At 35.5% G+C, this 20886-nt stretch overlaps 1 protein-coding gene across 6 annotated transcripts in view; it reads right to left on the bottom strand.

Moving 5' to 3' along the window:
* Nucleotides 1-20886, bottom strand: part of INPP4B (inositol polyphosphate-4-phosphatase type II B) — an 817532-nt gene that overhangs the window by 686365 nt on the left and 110281 nt on the right. For all 6 annotated transcript variants that reach the window (XM_050791144.1, XM_050791150.1, XM_050791147.1 and 3 more), the window contains one exon: nt 7431-7493. The gene's annotated coding sequence lies outside the window, so the exon portion shown is untranslated. The remainder of the gene's footprint in view (nt 1-7430; nt 7494-20886) is intronic.

Raw genomic sequence — 20886 nt, 5'->3', positions numbered from 1 at the left:
ATGAAGAAAGTGGCAGACTGAAGACAGATGCCCCAGTCAGATCTTATTCCTCACCCCTTCTAGAAAGTTAAGTATGGGAAGCATAGGCTAGACTATTCTAGATCAAGCAAACTTGTGCTTCCACATCAGACTCTATGATAAGAGTGCCTTAACTGAACATCAAGCTAGTGCTATGCCTTCCATTCATGAATAGCACTTTCTCATGGCACAGGGAATCGGGGCCATGAGCAAGCGCTACTCATGAATGAAAGGCACAGCACTAGCTTGATGCTCATGCCAAGCAACTGCAGCATGATTTCAAACGTCTGCCTCATCATCTGTAAACATAATTAAAGAATAACAATCACAGTCTTGGGGAAAATCCTGATAAGTCCCTTTTACTGGTAGTTCTAAAATAGAGATGCAAAACTCAGTAAGATTTAAGAAACTCAGTGTTAATCTTATGAAGTTAAACCAATAATACTCAAATATAACAACTTCAGTATGAAAGTACGTACTCCCTTAGCCTATGCACTCGCTCAGTTAGCCTCACCTCATTATACCAACTAAAATAATTTTTAAAAATCTTAAACTTGATAAAGATATAACATTTACATTAATATTTTCCTTGGTACAATGTGCTTCAGGAAAGCAAATGTTTTTATAATTATCTTTACATCTTGAATGGATTTAAAGTGGATTTTTTTCCAAGGGAGTGAAATGGGAACAACTCTTCCTTTCTCTTTATCACTTACAAATCTGCTTCACACTTGGTTGACTCACGCCCAATCACCTATGACTGATTTCTAACTCATGCCTAAGATCCAACAAATTAGACTGAATCTTCCTGCTAATGTAAACCTAACCTTATAAAAAATTAATGGCATTATTTAAAATAACATTATCAGTATCTATTGAACATTGGCCAACACTACAATTTTCTTATTTTTTATTTTTTGAGACAGGGTCTTACTTTGCCACCCAGGCTGGAGCGCAGTGGTGTGATCACGGCTCACTGCCGCCTCGACCACTCGGGGGTTAGGTGATCCTCCCACCTCAGCCTCCTGAGTAGCTAGGACTACAGGTGCCCTTCACATGCCCAGCTAATTTTTATATTTTTAGTAAAAATGGGGTTTTGCAATGCTGCCCAGGCTGGTCTCGAACTCCTGGCTTCAAGTGATCTGCACACCTCGGTCTCCCAAAGTGCTGGGATTACAGGCATGAGCCATTGCACCCAGCCTACAATTTTCTTATTAATTTGTGAAAAAAAATGAGATACTTTTACTCATTCGTAAGGACTAAAAAATTATATGTACTATAATTCAAGGAAAATATCATTTTTTTCTTATTTCTAGATTATGTTGTCAACTCATGAGCAAGTATTCATAATAATCTATGGCATCTATCCAAAAGTTGAGTACCTTGTAACAACTGAACAGAGATCCATGAAAGTTTAGAAATTATTAAGGAAAAAATTTAAAGATAGAATTTACTAAGTAAAAAGGGCACAGATGTAGATGCCAAAAAAGTAATACCACACAGTCTTCTGATGGGCTACAGCACCAAATGCTTTTACAAAACCAGAATGAAACAAACCCAAAGCACAAATACTCATCCAATGATAGCATAAATGAATCATAAAGCATCGAAGCAGAAGTTTAGAGCTCTGGCATCAGGTATAATTCCTGACAAATTACTCAAGTTTACCCATAATTCTTCATTGCCATCTCAATGATACAGAGAATACTGGAAGTAAAAATAACTTGTTACATGTGAACAGAAACTGGTTTAGAAAATAATTCCAAAATATTTTATGCCTGCAATCCTACTCTTTGTATGGGGGAAAAAATAGTTCTTAAACTTTCAAATTACGTACCTGCTATTCCCAGATAAGATGTTCTAATGAAGTACCATTTTTTATTGTTAACAAATTAAGGTCACGGGAACCCCAGGAGGTTGCTACTGACATCTAGTGGTATACTTTTTAAAACATCAAATTCATTAAAATATAGAGAGCTATGCCTCATTATCCAGTGGGATATGGTTCCAGGATTCCTCTTACCCAATGTACCAGAATACATGGATGTTCAAGTCCCTTATATAAAATGGCATAGTCTTTTCATATAACCTACGCACATTCTCCCAGACATTTCATATCATCTCTAGATTATAATACCTACTACAGTGTAAATGCTATGTAAATAGTTGTTATACTGCATTGTCTTTTAATTTGGATTATTTTTTATTGTCTGTTTTCCAAATATTTTTGATTCCCAGTTGGTTGAATCTGTGGATGTGGAAACCATGAATATGAACGACCAACTGCATGTGTGTGTGTGTGTGTGTGTGTGTGTGTGTGTGTGTGTGTGTATAATCTCTCTCTCTCTCCCTCTCTCTCTCTCTCTCACTATATATATATATATAGTTTTCTCATTTTTATTTTTTGAGACAAGGTCTTACTTTGTCACCCAGGCTGGAGTGCATCTCGTGTGTGTGTGTGTGTGTGTGTGTGTGTGTGTGTGTGTTTGATTTTCAGCATCATATATATATATATATATATATAGAGAGAGAGAGAGAGAGAGAGAGAGAAGAACAAACATACATTTATATTCATGTGTGTACTTGCAAAATCTAGTGGACATGCTACCAATTATTTGTAGCCCAGATCACTTTGCCTTCAATGATGTGATTCTCCTTCCAAGGTAATCTTAGTGCTGTAAAACCAGAAATAAAAATGAGCAGATCTGCTAAAGCCTTAAAGGAACCAATTTCTTCAAAGACTTTAGTCCTTTACTGGGAATTGCCAATTCTCTGAGAGCCCCAAAGGCTTCTCCCTAACCCCAATAGGCCTAATTTCTTTTCAGCTTTCCAAATAACCATGACCCTACTTCATTTCCATACCTGGCATTTAAGTACTTTTAGGATCTTAGCCTAGAGAGACTCCACTATAGAGCAGAGTATATGCTCTTGAACAAAAATGCCTTTGTTGGGTAGGGCAGGTTAGATTTTTCTGCAATGATGTATAGAGTAGCACAAAGCCAGTAAGTGATAGAATTAGGCCATCTCCCTTTGGTGAAGAGAATGTGTTCCTACAGTGGTGTTATAAATTAGTTGATTTGAACTTAGATTTTATTCTTATTAAAAAGATGTCATAAGACCGGGCACTGTGGCTCGTGCCTGTAATCCCAGCACTTTGGGAGGCCGAGGTGGGCAGATCACGAGGTCAGGAGATCGAGACCATCCTGGCTAACACGGTGAAACCCCGTCTCTACTAAAAATACAAAAATTAGCCGGGCGTGGTAACACACGCCTGTAGTCCCAGCTACTCGGGAGGCTGAGGCAGGAGAATCTCTTGAACCCAGGAGGCAGGGGTTTCAGTGAGCCAAGATCACACCGCTACACTCCAGCCTGGGTGACAGAGAGAGACTCTGACTCAAAAAAAAAAGTCATAAAAGCTGAGTAGTTTCTCCAGGTAGTCCTAATTAATACAAAACATAGCAAAATTATAACTTTCTTATTACAAAGAGATCTTTTAGTCATTTAAATATACCTTCAGTGGAAATCCTGGAGATTCAAGGAGCTCATTCACTCAAAATTTGTCTGCTTTACTCATAAGGAAAAGTAAACGTGGTAGGCAGAAAGATCTTTTTTACAAGTATATTGAAGAAAAAAAATCCATGTCTGTGTGTGCACCTTTATATATGATGATATCAAATTGTATACACACACACACACACACACACATACACACAAGAATATGCCAAAACATGCAAATCAATGACAGTATGACAGATACCACAACTAAGTGTGAGTGAATGCAGTGTAGGCTGGCTAAGGGAGAAAGATAGTTGTAATATAACGAAGGTCTCAGAAAGCATCTTAAAGAAAAGTTTTAAAATTATATAGTTTTTGGAATAAAGAAGAAAGCAGACTAGACGTTCAAAGTAGAGCTTTAAACCTAAGCAAAGACAAGAATGTTTGGAGTATGTGGTGTTAAGAGAGACATAAATAGGGTAAGAAACATAGCTGAGGAATTTATGGAAGAACTTGAATAGTAGCAGGAGCTGATTCTAGACAATGCTATGGTTTATAGTTCTGAGAGTTTCAAAAAGATAAAATATTGCACAGAAACTAATACCCAGAAGAGTTAAGAAGACCAAGAACTTTTTGCAAATGAAAAAAATCATAAAAACAACAAAAGCCAAATTCTTAAAAACTACCATAATAGCTTTTCATGAAATTTTTCTTTAATAATTACTTTTTAATCATTTCTCCATAAGAATGTTCAATGATTTATTCTCTGATTGCAGTTTCAATACTCATTGAGCGCATACTGTACACAATGTTATAACTACGTTTTTGTAAAGCATTGTATAGTATATATCGGACATAGAACCTAATTTCAGCATTCTGAGATTTACATGTATTTTTTATCACTAATCCTAAACTATTTCTAACTCCCATTTAAATGCATGGTCATTAGCTTATTAATCAACCTGCAAGTTACAATGCAGTACTTTCATTTGTTATTATTATAGTAGGTATGCGATAAATAATAGAAAATATAATCTGTAATAAAGTCTTAAAATATCACATATCCTTTTAAATCTCAACATGTATCATGTCTATATCATTTTCCACATCAAATAATAAACCAAAATAAAATCAATCTGTAAACAATGTATTTACAACTTATTTCTTACTGTCCTTGAACATAAGTAACCCCATACAGTAGCCTTATAACCCAGTTTCTTTTCAATTTTCAAAATTGTATTTATAGTAAGCCTAAATATAGTAAACCTATAGTACCTAAAAGAATTGCTGAATTCTTAATATGCTGTTTCAATCTCCTTCAGAAAAAATTCAATATATGTGAGAATAAAATTTAATATTCCTGTATAATAAAAATATAATTACAGTCATGAAATTTCCTTAATTGAAATTTGATCTATTTCCAGGACATGTAAACCTACGTAAAAATTGAACAGAATCACAGTCTCTATTTTTACACGTAATCCAACCACGGTATACCTACCAAGTATATTGAAAGATATTTTAACCTCATTGATGTTGCCTCTGTCTTTGGATGATAAAATTAAGAATATTGTAACTATAACTTATAACCAATAACTTCACATTAAAACACTTCATGAAAAGTTGTTTAAATGCCCTTTTGAAAAGAGTCAAATGTAGAACTCACAGGTATCTGCACACATAAAAGTGTCCGTTAATCCAACAGATTGCATGCTGAGCCCATTGCCAGAATTAATCCTACACAAAATGAATGTGTTAGTCATCATGTATAACTAAGAAAAGCTGAATGGTTCCATTTGTTTAAAAATAACACCTTCACTAGTATGTCTTAAATTTTTCACTATTTAAACATTGATATTTAAATGCACATATTCCATCTGAGATAATAGGCAGAATGTTAATATGTTAGCGTGTATTGTCTTATTAATAGGAATTTTACAAGATTGCAAACATCCCCAGTTCAACAAATCTGTAGGACCAGCCCAGAAAGATAATGACATGAACGTCATTTCTCCTGGCCATAGTTCTCCCATCCCCAACTACTCCTCCATATCTCACTTCCACCCTCCACAACAACATACATATCTTGGATCATAATCACCTTGGGAGTTGTATCATGCCAAAGCTCTTGGATTTTGGCAATACACAGAATGATTATTTTCAAAACGAAAAACAAACAAACAAACAAATAACGAATTTTGTTATTCTGGGTACACTGATGCTGAAAATTCTATCCCGCGAATGGGAATTACTTTCCCTCACCCCAAGCCTTCCTTTGTTACATTCACTTCAAACTAAGGTTATACACAGCTTAAATAAACAAAATAAAAGCCTAAAAACGAGTATATTAGTATATACATACCTCTGAGAAAAGAAAAACTCACATAAATGCAACCTGGAGAGTCTGTGCTCCCTGCATGCCTTATTTATATTCTAAAGCACATGTATCCCTGACCTTTCCAATTAGCTTCATGTCATTTAGGATCTTTTTCTTTCTCTCTTTACTGTGCCATCTTCCATTGAGTCCCCTTCAACAAGCACTTTTCTATCATTTATCTCCATATGCCTACATCACACAGCTCAGCTTCAACCTCTTCTACATATTCTATTTGTTTTCTTTCTAATATCCCTATTTGCAGAGTCAAAGTTAATAGTTCTATGTAAAAGACAACCCTCAATTAACTTCATTAACCATTTAAGAATATTTTAATTTGAATTAACATTTCAGTATAGATAAAACTTGGATAGGGTGACTACCCTTAGGAAAAGAAGCTATTTTCTCAAGGAGTTAACACCTGTTTTGAAGAATTAACTAGAAGCCAGAAATATGTAGAAATATATCACATTTGTAATTCAAATTTAACAATTTATTTTTGCTCAACTGCAAATCAAAGTTCAGAAACAAGTTTTCTGCTGATGTCCATTAAATTTAAATGCTACCTTTATTTCAGTACTCATTTGCTTTTAGAAATTCAGAAATTTGTCCAAAATAAAACCCAGTCAATTCTAGTTAATATAAAAATATATAATACATTTCATTAATATATATGTTCATGAACATACAGTGTCATCACATCTTCATAGCAATATAAGTAGACAGGACTAAAAGGATGTCTCAGTTCCCTTCAAAATTCTAAACTGTCTGAAACTTTTCTGTAAAAATCTCTTTTGAGATAGGAGTTTTATTCATAAAACATACACACATTGTTTATCTGCCACTATACTCATACTTTGTATACATGCGTATGTCATTAGAATATTTGCAGGAGTTTTCATATTCTTAGAACAACATATGTAAATAAATCACATAGCGATTTGAAAATTTAGCAACTAAATATGCAATCTGTTAAGCATAATCAGGCATGCTATTCAACAACTGTATGATATAATTCAATCTTTCCAAAGAAAATATGTATTTTGTATGAGGATGTCTTCATAAAGTTTGATGACATTTTCTAGAAATTCATATTGAAATTTTTTTGTATATTCAAAAAAATACATAAAGTCATCTAATGCCAAATAAAGGCACAAAGAATCTTATCATTGTACCCTAACAAGGGTCTAATGCTGTTATCACCTATCATTTGTAAATATGATAAACCAATTGGAGTTATTTCCAAAGAGACTGCAATCTTATAGTCAAGATCCTATTTATATACTAACATAAACTTCAAAATGGTATCAGAAAATTAACCATTACCCACAATATTTTGAAAAGCTATTATATATCTAAAAATGTACTGTTCACTTTATCAATCTCATGATCATCGTAAGGCCTTCCTTGGCTTTTCAGATAATAATTTACTTTTTTGATGGATAATTCAATACCTAAAACCAGTAATCAAGGATAGCCAACTAGTTTCATGTATCAGAGTTATACAGACTGAAAAAAAATATCAATTCAAAATAAGCATTACCTTTGTCTAATTTTTCATAAAAGACAGAAGATCTCTTGCCAGGTAACACCATTTCTTTGTGTTCTATGGGAAAAGAGAAAGAAGATTAATAAAAACAACCTTTCTTTTTTCCTCTTTAAATGCTTCTTAAAGAAGATTCATTAGTAATAAAGGTCAGAGAAGAAAATAATTTAACAAAATATTCAGCTCCATTCAGCAGCTGCCTCAGGAAACACTTGCTTTAAATGCCAAATTACTTCCCCAAATGTCCTTTCTCCCTTGCAGCTGAGAACATGGGTAACTGCAGCAGATACTCAGCCCTGTTTTCTTTGCTTATCTTTCTTCTCTCACATGTGAACAAGACTGGCACTCGAGCAAGAAAAGGCACTAGCTTCGATCATTTCAAAAGACAAGATGTAAGCTGTGTCAGGACAGAACATTTACTTGGAATACAACGGACTGAAATGGAATTTACAATTATCTAAACTGACTTTCTTTCCACTACTAGTGAGCATGGGTTTTAAAATATTCATGGAAGTTTTGGTCTTTCCACAAAGTAATAAAATGAGATATTGTGGGATAACTGTAAATAATTACAGATTTCCTTCCTTATGAGATGTAATTTCAGAGCTTTTCTATGCTGCAATGAGGAGGAAAGTACTTTATCGAAGTCAAAAGTTATGAAAATATATCTTATTCCCTCCCTTAACGTGTAACAATCTTGAGGAGTATCCCATAAAAGATTTTACTGTATCATTATCTAAATGTTCACATTGGAGGATACAAAATTCAAGCCTGAGCAATAGCTTTCCAGAAAGGACTGTCACATAGATAGGTAAGAATTTTAAATTCACCCCTTAAGAAAGTTATTTGGCTAAAGAGAAGATGCTAACAGTTTAAAACAACATTGATTAATTGACTAAAGCAGTCATAAGAATAGTGATATAACTGAAATCACTTCATCTTACCAATTGTGTGATTTTGGACAAATAAATTCTGTAAGTCTTCATTTTTCATCTGTAATACAGGAATGATATTTTTTCCTAACCCCCATGGAGTTGATAATTGAGATAAAAACATGTAAAGAACATAGCATAGTACCAACCTAAGCATTAGCTAATATAATATCATCATTATTCCTATTATTATTACTGTTCTTTAAATAACAACAACAAAGAAAGCTTACTATTCCATTGAGAATCACTGCCCCACACAATAAAATGATTGAATCATATCATACTGGACATTACCTATTTTGTCGATTTATTAATTAGACTCTGTGATGATGAAGGAAGAAAGAGTCCTTCTGGGTCTTTCAGGCAGGTGGGTGAAAAAGACTGAATAGCAGTATTTCAAGAAGATTAGTAAGCTGTCAGCTGCTCGACTGCAGTGGTTCCCCTTGATTTTGCTGAGAACTTTAGCTTGAAGAAGGCCTTCAAGAAATTGTGATATACTTCAAGACTCACTTGAAGCAACTGGCCCTTATCTATTCTTATGAACACTCGATCCAATTCAGAAAACACCTGGTGAGCCCCTACTGCAAGCCAATGTCTGTGACAGACTGAAGAAACCACAGCAAACAAAAAGAGACTTAAGAGAAGCACAGTTTAGTGGAGGAAACACATCTGTGGACAATTATTTCAAGTAATTGGTGAAAATATCACCATTAGACAATACACAGAGTTTGAAGGGGCAGGAAGTATTAAAAGAATATTCTGGAGTCAGAAAAGGATTTAAAATATAATCTTGAAAAAATAAGTCAGAACCGGGCGCAGTGGCTCACCCCTGTAATCCCAGCACTTTGGAAGGCCAAGGTAGGAGGATTGCTCGAGCCCAGGAGTTCAAGACCAGCCTGGGCAACATGGCAAGGCCTTGTCTCTACAAAAACAAAAATTAGTCAGGTTTGGTGGCGCATACCTGTAGTCCTAGCTATTCAAAAAGCTGAGATGGGAGGATTACTTGAGACCAGGAGACAGAGGCTACAGTGAACCGAGATTGCAGCACTGCACTCCAGCCCAGGCGACAGAAAGAGTCCCTGTCCCCCACCCCCACAAAAATCAGTCAGAATAGCTGAACTGGTACACATGGCTGACAATCAGCACTATTTGGTCTAAGAAAATGTCACAAAAGAGAACTCTGAAGTACTAAGGCCTAACAGACAGGTAAGCAGGTATGTCTTTCCAGGAAGATGGGGCAATGTATTCAAAAACTGGAAGCATAAAAAAAAAATGAAGTCCAGATTAACGTAAGGTCCACTCAGAGTGTCCATCAGGAGTCTTCTCAATTTCTTGTTAAAATGCTCAGAGGATGGCAAAGAAGAGAAACATTAGTAACAGCACTGGGAGGAAAATGGACAAAATATAAAGCGGCATTTCTAATAGCTGAGCCCCGATTGGGCTTAACTAAGAAACACTGTTTCAGACTCAGAAACTCACACTGTATATTTTGAAAGAGTACAGCACACATGTCTTCTAAATAAAGAAATTAGGAAGGGACTTTGATTCGTACCAACAACAATCCCTAACTCCAGGTACAGGCATCAAGTACACCAAAATCTGCATAACATCTGTTGTGGGTTAAATTATGTACTCCCGAAAGATATGTTGAAGTCCTACCCTAAATATGATCTTACTCAGAAAGAATCTTTGCAGACGCAATTAAGATGTAATTTAAGATGAAGTTATGCTAGAATAAGGTGGCCCTGAATCTAGTATGACTGGTAACCTTATAAGAAGAGATGAGACACAGGGATGGACATACATGGAGAAGAGAATGCCATGTGAACACAAAGACACACACAGACAGAGAGCCATATGACAAGACACACAGAGATCGGAGTGATAAATCTACAAGCTAAGGAATGCCAAGGACTGCCAGCAACATCAGAAACTAAGAGAAAGGCATCAAACAGATTCTCCTCCGGAGCCCCTGGAGACAGCAGAGCGCTGCCGACACCTTTATTTTAGATTTCTAGCCTACAGAAAAGTGACACTAAATTTCTCTTGTTCTAAACTGCTCAATTAGTGGTAATGTTTTATGGCAGCCAAAGAAACTAATAACACATGTCTTCGGCCAACCAGAATCAGGCTTCTACCTAGACCCTGATCACTTAGAACTTATTTAAAAAAAAAAATCTTATGGTTACTTTAGTTGGTAGTCTTCAAATCTTTTGGCACCAGGACAATTTCTTCTAAAGATGGGGGAGGTGGAATGGTTTCCAGATGAAACCATTCTTCCTCAGATCATCAGGTATTAGATTCTCATAAGGAGCACACAACCTAGATCCCTTGCATGTGCAGCTCACAAGAGGGTTCATGCTTCTATGAGAATCTAATGCCACAGTTGATGTGACTAGAGGTGGAGCTCAGGCAGGAATGCTTGCTTGTCCACCACTCATCTCCCACTGTGTGGCCCGGTTCCTAACAGGACACAGACAGTTACCTGTCCACGGCTTGGGGGTTGGGGACCCCTGCTAGCGCATCAAACATATTCTCAATTTAGAAATCAGAACACCCAGCTGCACATGACAAACTGGCTTACAGTTTTAACAGTCTTCTGTAGCTAGAATCTGCTGCAAATGGCAGCCAATAGCCAATGGAAAGGAATTTGTTGGTCCCTATTTTTCCACCATGTCCTTCTTTTCCAGCTAGTGAACCTTGGATCCTGATGCCTCTGTAATGTGGAAATGGAGTGAAAAAGGAAAGGTGAGGTAACAAGAGGTAAATGAAGAAGCAAAGCGCTTACTTTCTGCTCACTAAGCAAGAAGGCTCACTCTTTGGGGCAGGCACAAAGTTGGTTCTCTCCCCGTTGGAGCTTTTCCTGGTTCTTCAGTAATACTCCCCTCCAATCACTGGAAACCCTTCACCTGTACTCTGCCTGATGTGGGTCGTACTGTCTCACTTTGTTACTTACTCCATCCACAGCCACTAGTCAGCTGAGACCAGTTCAGTTGCTGGGAAGCCGTAAGGAAATACCTAGGACAACCTCATGACAGCTCTTTCATATTCGTGGCCCACCTCTCTTCCAGAGGAAACTAATGACCCTGAAAAATAGATGAATCCCCATTCAGAATCTTTACTTTACTCTACCATAAGCTGCTCACCGCCTCATCTTTGGTCTTTGAATTCATCAGAAACCAGTCCACTGTCTCCACTAAAACCTCAAAACTTCAAGAGATAACTTTTAGACTCTCTAGAGAGTCTCCTTGAAGTAGCTCTTTCTGGTTCCGAGGGGGAGAACACCCTATACCATCTCTCCTTATGTATATTTCTAGTACACCCTCGGCTCACTCCATAAAATCTTCCCCCAATCTCCAGGTCTCCCGACCCTTTTGGATTAGAAATGTAGGAGATATCTGTGCAGTTCTTACATTCCCACTAGGGAATTTCTACGAGGTGATCTGGTTCATAAATCACATTAGTATCTGATAACTATTGCTTTAAGGGGTCAAAGTTTTCCAATTTTACATCCTATGATATTAGTTTTTCACAATTTATGTTTTAAGAAACTCAAGGGGGAAATAGCTAAAAATTTATACAATGTGTCTTCTGGATATACTATTTTTTAAAGGTTTCCTAAACATTCCATGAATTTTACACTGTTCTTCAATATAATCTCTGTTACTCAGTCAAGCAGAGTGTCTAATGGCTGCCACATTGTTCTCACCCAGTTCCATTCTTCATGTCTGTTCCTTCTGCTTGTGGTTCAATTCTTACTTTTCAGCACCTTCCAAATTTACTGCCCTGTCAAAGCTTTAATGACAACTTCTCCAGAAAGTGATCTCCAGGTACTTTGGACTCCGTTGATTTTATTGTTCTTCTACCTTGTGCAGTAATTATAGCCAATGCCTATAACTTATATTGCCTTCTTGAGTTGTCTTGTGCTGTCATGTCTCCACAGGTATATTTGAAGTTCTTCGAGGGCAGTTTTTATAACCTGTGCCTCTCACCTTTTTCCTTTTGTGCTAAACTCAATGATCAGAATATATGGAGAAGGTTCCTGTTAAGTGCAGACACCATTGCTATCTATTAAATATCTATTAATGTAGGCAGACAGAGTTGACTTATGCAGCATAATACCTTTCCATGTCCTATGATAGCACTTCCTTATTGTTGCCACACCAAGATTTTTTTTTTTTTTAATTTACTTTTACTTTAAGTTCCAGGATATAGATGCAGGACATGCAGGTTCATTACATAGGTACACATGTGTCATGGTGGTTTGCTGCACCTATCAACCCATCCCCTAGGTATTAAGCCCCGCATGCATTAGCTATTTATCCTGATGCTCTCCCTTCCCCTGCCCCACTCCCCTGACAGGCCCAAGTGTGTATTGTTCCCCTCCCTATGTCCATGGCCACGTTAAACTTAAAGGCTATTAGGACATGTCAGATAGAAAAGAAGCAGAAAACAAAATCACATGAGAAATATGGTATGACATTATTTAACAAGGATAACAAGGATGCTGTTGTTTGGAAATGTATCTAAAGGCAATCCTTTTGCATTTCTGTGTGTCTGACCTCACCTTTCTGCCAGGCATAGCATTTGCCTCTAAAAAAGTCAGAATTGCTAAAAGATGAATAAAATAAGAAAAAGGTCAGTCTACTTTTTCACATCTGGCAACAATTCTGCATCCATATAGCAAGACAATGATCTTGACTATAAGGCTTTTCCTGTTTCCATTACAATATTCGAATTCAGACTTAGAAAACTAGATCAAGGACTTTCACCATGCTAAAGGAGGAGAAAAGGATATGATGTAAAGAATATAAAAAACTACCTCAAACTCAAGTGTATAGGCAAGAGGAAAAGAAACAGAGAGGAAGGTCAAACATGAAGTCTTCATTTCCCTTCTCTCTAAGTGAAATCCCCCACAAGAAAGTGGAATGAAGGTAATAGAAGCATTAGGACTAGCAGATGGCTTTTCAGGATGTAGACTCAAAAGAACTTGAGTTTTTAGGGGGAAAAAAAAACATCATTCAACATTTAACATGATATAGGAACACTTAGGGTGCATTAGTGGAGGACAGTCTCTAAAGAGATGAACCTGAGACAAAATTGCATCATCTCAGTAGCCAGCACCTGGTATCCAGGAGCAACAGAAGTTCTCAAATACCCTGAATAGGAGATGGCGGAGTGCAGGTGGACTTTGTCCCACCTAGTACTCTTCCCCAGAATGAGGTCACATGAGGCCCATTATCCCCATCATCACAAGACTATAAAAGAAAAAGCAGAAAAGGAAAAAAGTCTAAAGTACAATCATTTAGCAAAAACTTAGTCATCCATCCCAGATAAAACAGAACTTAAACTCATGTAGTACAGTATCATAATTTTGTAGATATAAAAACTAAAGACCAGAAAGGCAGACTCATTTACTGAAGAGTATTATGCTTATGAAGACGGAGAAGAGGCAGTGGTTCCAGTTTTTCTAGCATCTACTCACATGCTGTTGAACTATTCCACACTCTCATCTATAGCCCAGCTTTTCTTTTCACTATAAGTTAATATTATTCAATTAATATTTTAAAATAAAAATTCCAATTTTATTTTCAATAGAAATATCAATGAAAATAATTTTAATTCATTTCTTTTAATGACGAAATACATTAAAATGAAAATAACGTTTTTTAAAGAGTCCACAGAAAACTATTAGATTTAATTAGTAAATTTAGCAATGTTACTGAATTCAGTTATTGTACAAAAACAAATTATGCTACCATAATGAACAAACAAAAAGTAAGAATTATAACATTTAAAATAGAATTAAATATCTCAAATACTCAGAATAAAATCTAACAAAAGATGTTCATGATATGTACACCAAAAATCTACAAAATAGTATTTAGAGGAAATAAAGCAGACAAAAATAAATGGAGAGAGATGCGTCATGCTCACACATTGGAAGACTCAGAATTATGAGGATGTCAATCCTCAAATTAATCTAGATATTCATGGTAATCACAACCAAAATTCCAGTAGTCTTTTTTTTTATATATAAGATAACAAGCTAAAATTTGTGCAAGAATACAAAGTGCCAAGATTAGCCAAGGAAGACAAAACTAGAATTTTTAAATTGCCAGATATCAAAACTTATTATAAAGCTTTTGCAATTAAGACAGTAACTGGTACAAAGACAGATAAATAGATATATGAAACAAAAGAGGAAGTCTAGAAACAAACTTACACAAGTTATAACAACAAATTACACACGTAAATTATGGCAAGTTTGACAACGTAGAACAGTACAGAAGGGGCAATTGCTTTACTAAATGGTGCTGAATGAATTAAATATGCATTTGTGGAGAAAAAGTGGATCTTGACTCCTACATACACAAAAATCAATTCCAGAAGGTTGTGCATTTACATGTTCAAAACAAAACAATAAAGCTTTTAGAAGAAAATATCTTTCCCTTTGGGGCAGACCGTGATTTCTTAAAGAGAATATAAGTGGTGACCGTCAAGGGAAGACATTAAAGTTTGACTGCATTTAAATAAAAAACTTCTGTTTATCAAAAGATGCCAAGTAGAAGATGAAATGATAAGCCATGGAGTATAAAAAGAAACTTGCAATACTCAGAATATATACAATAAACGTCTATAAATCAATAAGAAAAACGGCAACTCAATAGAAAAATGGGCAAAAGTCATAAACTTCACAAAAGAAGGCTTTCGAATTTTCAATAAACATACTAAAAATCCCTCACCTTTATTAGTCTTTTGGAATGCAAGCTAAAATTACAATGAGAAATCACTACATGCAAACAAATGACGCTGAATTTAAAAAAAAAAAAAAGATGATAGCAAGAATTAGCAAGGATGTGGAACAATGGTACTGCCATACCCTGCTGGTGGGGTAGAAATTCATGTAATTATTTTGGAAAAGAGCTTGATAGTAACTCTCCTTTGGTAGTATCTCACCTTATGGCTGTGCAATTCCACTATAAAAGTTGCCGAATATTATGTACAAGAATACATATTGTATTATGTACAATATTCTTAGTAGCACTATTCACAATAAGAAAAAACCAGAAATAACCCAAATTTCCATAAACAGTACAACTGATTAATAAATTAAGATATATTCATACAATGAAATGCTCTGCATTAATGAGACTGAAGAAGCCCTGATTACATGAACAACATGAATGAATATCACAAATCATGTTAAAGAAAGAAGTCATATGGAAAGAGTATGTACTACAGGAAAACATTCTGTCATGGGCTCAATTGCATCCCCTCACAATTCATATGGCAAAGCTCTAACACTCAATTAGACTGTCTTTGGCAATAGGGCCTCTAAGGAGAAAATTAAGGTTAAATTAGGTCTTTAGAGTGGCGCTCTAATCTAATGCAGCTGTTGCCCTTGTAAGATGCGAGAAAGACGCCAGGGATGCATGAGCACAGGCTGTGTGGGCACAAGAAGATACTGTCTGCAAGTCAAGGTGGGAGGCCTTGGGAGAAATCAACCCTGCTGGCACCTTAATCTTGGACTTCCAGCCTCCAAAACCGTGAGAAAATAAATTTCTGTTTCTTAAGCCACCCAATCTATGGTATTTTATTATGCCAGCCCTGAAAAACTAATACACATTTATATAAAAGTGGGAGGAAATGCTCCGAGGATACAGTACCTGAAAGAGGACATGAGGAGAGCCTCTGGGGTTAAGAAAATGTTCTGTCTCTTGATCTAGGTGTTGGATCTTCAGGTATATTCCTTTTGCAAAAAATGTATTGAGTTGCACCCTTAAGATTTTCTCACTTTTCCATATGCATGTTTTCCTTCAATATGCTTTTCAAGTGACATTAGGATCCAAATTCATCTGTCTATGGCCCTTAAAAAATGGGCACTATTAGATTTTGTGTGTCTGTTTCTTTTGAGACGGAGTTTCACTCTTGTTGCCCAGGCTGGAGTGCAATAGGGTGATCTCAGCTCACTGCAACCTCCACCTCCCAGGTTCAAGCAATTCTCCTGCCTTAGCCTCCCAAGTAGCTGGGATTACAGGCATGCGCCAGCACACCCAGCTAATTTTGTATTTTTAGTAGAGACGGGGTTTCACCATGTTGGTCAGGCAGGTCTCAAACTCCTGACCTCAGATGATCTGCCCGCCTCGGCCTCCCAAAGTGCTGGGATTACAGGCATGAGCTACCATACCTGGCCAATTTTTAAAATAATTCCTGATTTTAAAGGTAATCAAGAAGAAATAAAAGGGCAGCTTTCAATCTGCAGATGTTCCTCATTAGCACTACAGGTGTGATCATTGGAGAACCAACCTTTCAGGGCTGCGCCTGAAGACAACAGCAGTCTTTCCCTAGAATACATTTTGTTTTTATATTTTTGACTTAGATTTCTCCTCAGATTATTTAAACATTTTTATGTATGTTTAATTGAGCATAGAATCTATGTCTATTCAATTTTAAAGCATATTTTTATACTTAACAGTATATATATTTGAGAAATTCTTAAAATTTGGGCAACTTTAGCCAGGAAACACCCAGCATCAGACTTTCAGTGCTATGTCTGACCTCTGAAATTATTTCCTTTTGTAAACACTAAATATTCCACCAATTGGATTCCTATCTAATTTTCTCTTGCCTATTAATTTTATGGAGCTTTTTTTTTTTTTTTTCAGAAAAAAACTCAAGTAAAGCAAAGTTTGTAATTGTAGGTTTTTGAAGTATCTGCATTTAAACTTTGGAAAGAAAATATAAACAGAAAAAGAAATACAGTAAATACATCTTTGTCTCTGTCTAAAAGCAATAAGATAGAAAAAACTTTACTGAATTATAATTATACCTAAATCAATCATCAATAACGAACACCCACAAAGGTAATGATCAAGGCCCAGGAATTTAAAACTATATGCTTAATCTATGCCAGAAGAAAGGAAGAAATAAAATAACGAAGATAACAAAGCTAAATCCCATGTTTAAAGCATATGGAGAAGCTGAATCCTAAGAATAATTCAAGTCTAGCATTACTTTTTAAATTTTAATAATCAGGTTTTTACTTAATTTATGACAACATCCTTCTCTAATTATTTTTTCACTCCGTATTGTTTATTTAAATAAACAACCCAACTTTTCTCCCATAGACAATTTAGCAGCAACATGGACTCAAGAAATCTTCTATTTATTTATTTGTTTATTTATTTTTTGAGACTGAGTTTTGCTCTGTCACCCAGTCTGGAGTACAGTGATGTGATCTCGGCTCACTGCAACCTCCATCTCCCAAGTTCAAGCAATTCTCCTGCTTCAGCCTCCCGAGTAGCTGGGGTTACAGGCTCGTGCCACCATGCCTGGCTAATTTTTGTAATTTTTAGTAGAGACGGGATTTCACCATGTTGACCAGGCTGTTCTTGAACTCCTGACCTCAAGTGATCCGCCCACCTTAGCCTCGCAAAGTGCTGGTATTACAGATGTGAGTTACCATACCTCGCCAGCTGCTATCTTTTGAGAACTATCCTTTAAATCTCTTAGCCTTAAATTTTTAGAAATAACATTATTATCATTATTGTAATAATAAAACTAATCCTTCAGTACTGCCAAATAGAAGCCAGGCATTGCTCTAAGTTGCTGTCTTGCATATTAAATTTTCTATGTAATCATGTCATCTGCAAATATAGACAGTTTTAGTTCTAAAATAAATAAATAAATAAATAAATAAATACTCATAACAACCTTCCTGGCTGATTACACTATTATCCCCACTTTATAGATGAGTGAGCTGAAGCACAGTTTGGTTACCATGTTGCCCAAGGCACAGCCATTGAGCAAAGGTAAGATTTGAAGGCAGGGAACTGCCACCAACCCTTATCCTTTGACTTCTCAGCTGAGCTAATGTGTTTCTGTTCTTTCCACATGTGCACCTGTTAGTCTAACACAAATTCTGTCCTTATGTCTTATTATTGGAATGTATTCTTCTTACTGTGAAGTTTCTCATTTTACTTTAAATGTATGTCCCCCACAAATTCTATTCTTTGTATGTCTTTGCTATTTTCTACATTTTCATGCATTCATTAGAATTTTAAACATATTATATCTTTAATTCAAAATAGTTATTATCGCCTAAGAGTTTAAAGAAATTTACATATATTATTCTATACATTGCAGCACGCACACACACACACACACATCCACCACTATTCTCTGAACTGCATTTGAGGTATTTTATTACCTTCTGTGTGACACCATTGCCAAAGTCAAATTCCGAGAGTCTAGACCTCTTATTCTCAACCGGTGATCCATAAACTGGCAGCATCACCATCACCTAGAGTTCATTAGAAATACAGAATGCCAGGCTCCACCAGCTGAGTCAGATCAGATTCTTCATTTCAACAAGAGTGCCAGATGATCAGAAGGCATATTAAAGTTTGAGAAACTTGCTTTAGATGATATAGTGCTCTAAACTAGGGCTTTCTTAATTCTTCCTTCAACTATTTCCTTAATTTCTATGAAACTTATTATTGTAATTATTTTACCACTAAGTGTTCTAGTCTGTTATAATTAATAGTATGGAGTGCTTCTCTCCCTTATCAGCATCCCTTCCTGGAATATTATTTAATTTTCCTGAGTTAGTTATTGAGACCTTAAAACAGAAGCTTATCTTCTTATAAACATATTAGATTCCAAGGGCTGTCTGCAAAACTAGTTGTTTCAAAGGTTCTGTATTCCCCATATGTGTCTACAAGTGCCATCAGTTGGAAATAATAGGCAGAACTGACATACTTGAGCTCTGGTGTGTAGCCTAGTAAATGTCTATGAGAGTTCCTAAGTTAAAAGATCAGTAGTAGAGGAGCTACTATTTTCTCAAAATCCTGTTTCATTTTATACTATCTGCTGTATTCACAATGTTCATCTTAAGTCTTGTGTAAATTCTTCTAAGGTTTTCTTAGCTATCAGGTATTCATTTACCAGTTGCCCTAGGTGTTTCTTGCTTTTTGTATAAGCTGTCCTGAAGAAGTTCCAGAAAGATGACTTAGCAGTAATACAGGATTCTTGCTTCTGGCTAAAACAATCACCATCAACAATGTCTAAAACCAAACATAATAACAAAATAAAACCCTCAAAGAGAAACACCCCTTTGAAAACCATCAAATAAACTTCTAAAACAGTAAATTAATACAAAAGAAAATCAATCTTATTTCAGTTTTAAATTAAGACAAAATTCTGTGTTGGTAAGTGCTTTACACTGTTTTAGTGAAATTCTAGTACCCATATCTTGATAGAAATCATGAAATTTCTTTATCACTTTGTCTTTTTGCATCGGCTCTGGAATGATATTCCAGTATATGAGCTAAGTAGGATAAGCATATTAATTTACTTGAGCATATGGTATCAAGGAAAGTAATTGTTTAGAATTTGTCCAATAGGAAAATATGAACTGTTTGCCTATAGAATGGGCATTAGATGGTAATGAGTTAATATTAATTGTGTCACGTGTGATAACCATATTGGAGTTATGTAAAATGAATATATTTATCTCTTAGAGATTTATATTTAAGTAAATTCAATTGAAATATCAAAAAAAATTATCAATGTAATATACTGGTATACACACACCACCAGCACAAAATGTAAAAAGACAGAAGCACCACACACATCCCACAAAAACAGACAGAAAGAGGAACATTAAGAGCCTAGAAAAGATATCAATAACACAGAAATTTTAGCATCAATGCAGGAGGCTCAAATAACTCATTAGCTCATTGGATAAAAAGCAATGACAGATAAAATAATACGATTTTAAGTATTCACAGTGTAACTGAAATAACACATTATATTTAAGAAATGCTGCAAGCACTTTTTATTGACCCTTTGCTCAAACTAATCACTTGGAATTTCTTTTACATATATATTATTGCTCTTACTATTCACAATAACTTTTGAAAAGAGACATGAAGAACCCTTTTCCCATTTTCATAACACTTCTAATTAGCCCAAAGAGGACGGAAGTTTTACTAGTAGGTAGTTTTGGTGCATAACGCACTAAATCATGTATAAAACATAGTATATAAATTTAGGTGTGCAAAGGAATTAACATTTTAAAAATTAGATAAAATTAACTCTCAGTCTTCGCCTCTATTCTTCTAGGATTCAACAATTTTGATGGAGAACATAAACAACAGAAATAATTCAGCAGAAACAAATTTTGCAATGTGGAAAGCACATAAGTACAGAAAACCAAAAAAATCTAAATTCAAAAAATAAACAATCTAAGCAAATGGAATTATAGTTGAATACCTCCATATCCCACTATCAAAGTATGATGGAAAAAGGAAACAAAAATAAAAACTACATTGTGCTCAATAAAGTAGATTTATGCTTCTGGCAATATAGACACTAATAATTCTCAAACGCTCTTCTGCTTCAAAACATTTAGAAATGCGTAATAAAATACAACAAACATACTTTAAAATGCACTTTTGAATTCACAAAAAGCAAGGATGATCTCACAAGGGCAAAATGAAGACAGAGTTGAAACA

Source organism: Macaca thibetana, chromosome 5 (assembly GCF_024542745.1).
Source record: "Macaca thibetana thibetana isolate TM-01 chromosome 5, ASM2454274v1, whole genome shotgun sequence".
Lineage (NCBI taxonomy): Eukaryota > Metazoa > Chordata > Mammalia > Primates > Cercopithecidae > Macaca > Macaca thibetana.
The sequence above is the reverse complement of the archived record's forward strand: the minus strand, read 5'-3'. Positions and strand labels throughout refer to the sequence as shown.